This window comes from Bombina bombina, chromosome 6 (genome assembly GCF_027579735.1).
Source record: "Bombina bombina isolate aBomBom1 chromosome 6, aBomBom1.pri, whole genome shotgun sequence".
NCBI lineage: Eukaryota > Metazoa > Chordata > Amphibia > Anura > Bombinatoridae > Bombina > Bombina bombina.
Genome location: NC_069504.1, coordinates 1006255841 through 1006259088, shown reverse-complemented (window position 1 = coordinate 1006259088; position 3248 = coordinate 1006255841).

Genomic DNA, 3248 nt, shown 5'->3' with positions numbered 1-3248 from the left:
AGGTCTTTTTAAACTTCTCATTAAGTTGATGAAATTTCAAATGACCGACAACATACTGAATTATCCGCCTCTGATGAGGATCTATCTGATTCAGAAGATCCTTCCTCGGATATTGACACTGACAAATCTACTTATTTATTTAAAATGGAGTACATTCATTCTTTGTTGAAGAAGTGTTGATTATATTGGATATTGAGGAGACTAGTCCTTGATATTAAAGCTAGTAAACATTTAAATTCTGTTTATAAACCTCCTGTGGTTATTTCAGAGGTTTTTTTTTCAGTTCCTGATGCTATTTCTGATATGATTTCTAAGGAATGGAATAGGCCTGGTACTACTTTTATTCCTTCTTTAAGGTTTAAAAAATTGTGTCCTTTGCCAGCAGTTAGATTGGAGTTTTGGGAAAAGACCACAAAATTGATGGGGCTATCTCTACTCTTGCTAAACGTACTGCTATTCCTACGGAAGATAGTATTTATTTTAAAGATCCTTTAGATAGGAAACTTGAATCTTATCTAAGGAAAGCTTATTTATTTCCAGGTCTTCTTCTTAGGCCTGCAATTTCTTTGGCTGATGTTGCAGCTGCTTCAACTTTTTGGTTGGAAACTTTAGCGCAACAAGTATCGAATCATGATTTGTCTAGCATTGTTAACTTGATTCAACATGCTAATAATTTCATTTGTGATGCCATTTTTTGATATAATCAAAATTGATGTTAAATCTCTGTCTTTAGCTATTTTAGCTAGAAGAGCTTGTGGCTTAAATCTTGGAATGCTGATATGACTTCTAAGTCCAGATTGCTATTTCTTTCCTTCCAAGGTAATAAATTATTTGGTTCAAAGTTGCATTCAATAATTTCAACTGTCACTGGGGGGAAGGGAGTTTTTTTGCCTCAAGATAAGATCTAGGGGTAAATCTAAAGCTTCTAACTGTTTTCGTTCTTAAATAAGGAACAGAAACCTAATTCTTCCCCAAGAAATCTAATTCCAATTGGAAGCCTTCTTCAAATTGGAATAAATCCAAGCCATTTAAGAGATGAAAGCCAGCCCCTAAGTCCGCATGAAGGTGCAGCTCTTATTCCAGCTCAGCTGGTAGGGGGCAGATTAAGATTTTTCTAAGATGTTTGGATCAATTCGGTCCAAAATTATTGGATGCAGAATATTGTCTCTCAGGGGTACAGAATAGGATTCAGAGTAATACCGCCTGTGAGAAGATTTTTTCTCTCACGCATTCGAGCAAACCCAGTAAAGGCTCAGGCTTTTTCCTGAAGTGTGTTTCAGACCTGGAGTTATCTGGGGTAATCATGCCAGTTCCGTTTCAGGAACAGGGTCTGGGGTTTTATTCCAGTCTATTAATTGTCCCAAAGAAAGCAATTTCATTCAGACCAGTTTTGGATCTAAAAATTTTGAATTGATATGTAAGAGTACCAACTTTCAAAATGGTGACTATAAGGTCTATTCTGCTTTCTTTCATGTAATTAGCAAGAGTCCATGAGCTAGTGACGTATGGGATATACATTCCTACCAGGAGGGGCAAAGTTTTGCAAACCTTAAAATGCCTATAAATACACCCCTCACCACACCCACAATTCAGTTTTACAAACTTTGCCTCCCATGGAGGTGGTGAAGTAAGTTTGTGCTAGATTTCTACGTTGATATGCGCTTCGCAGCAGGCTGAAGCCCGGTTGCTGTGAATGTCAGAGGGATGTGAAGAGAGTATTGCCTATTTGAATACCATGGTCTTCCTCTAGGGGATCTATTTCATAGGTTCTCTGTTATTGGTCATAGATATTTCTTCTCCTACCTCCCTTTTCAGATCGACGATATACTCTTATTGTGATATCCCTTTAAGACTTTCTGACTATCAGCACTTCCCCCTATTTAAGGAAGTGCTTTTCCATTACTCAGTGCCTGAAAATTAAAGTGGATTCTCTCATCCTGTGTTTCTGCTTTTACCAAGCAGTGTATTTTTCCTTTCAGGTCTTTACTATTACATTTTTGAAGGCTGTTTGTGTCTCATAGTTGCTGCACTTCTTCCCTGATACTTTTGGACTGATACTCCTAATCGTATCCCTACACTACCGGATCTCATTCCTCTCGCGGCTGAAGCCGCACTCACACAAGCTGCTACCGGGACGCCGCTCTCTACTTTTCTCCGGTTTAGCACTTACTCTGCTGTTATTACCGCTCTCCACGCTACACCATCGCTTCAGGGGAAATCTGGATTTGTCACCACGCTGGTTTGGGTATCGTATTGTATACAAAGCATAAGGTTTCCAAATATAACGCTAAGTGTCATTACTTACCTGAGGTGTATTACACTGAATTAACCTCCTCCTTGCTGGTCAATATTGCGTGTGTGTTGGAATTTGTACATATATTTTAGAGTGTTTGTGTGAGTGCGTGAAGCTTATGGAAAGATACTTGAACATTACTTTATCGGAAGTTAAACTCTGCCACTACATTTCTTATCCTTAATATAAAGGATTTTTTTTTCTCATTTTTTCTTTATCGATAATATTTAAGAATTATTGTTTATATTATAGAGGCTAAACAAGTTTCTCTCATTACATTTATTATTATCATACATTGTGGAATATACCATACTTTTCATTTCAATTACTAAAAGTAAATGCTCACCTTGTACATGCTAGTAGAATAAGTTATATTTACTTGCTGTTAACAAGAATAGAGCTACATTCCATTTATTTTATTTTTTATTCGTATACTCTGAAGTTGGTGAGACAAAATTATCACACTTATATACCATTACCTCTGCTGATTCTCGTTTCAGTACTGGTTTGGCTATCTACTTTATGTAGATGAGTGTCTTTGGGTAAGTAAGTCTTATCTTTTATTTATGACACTCTCAGCTATGGTTTTGCACTTTATATGTAAAGTTCTAAATATATGTTTTATACTTATATTTGCCATGATTCAGGTCAATCAGTTTATTTTCCTTCTTTCAGACTGTCAGTTTCATTTTTTTGGGAAAATGCATTTGAATTAAAATATTTTTCTTACCTAAATTTTCAATTGACTTTTTTGCTTTAAATTGCGGGCTGTTATGCTCGCGGGTGCAAAAAATGCTTGAATTTATTGCGTCATTTTTGGCACAAGACTTTTTTGGTGCGAGATTGATGTTTGTCTGACGTCAATGACGTCATTTCCGGAAGTTTTCATGTAGTTACGTCATTTTTGGCTCTCGTGTTTGTTGCAGACGTTTTTGGCACCAAAAATATGTGGGCG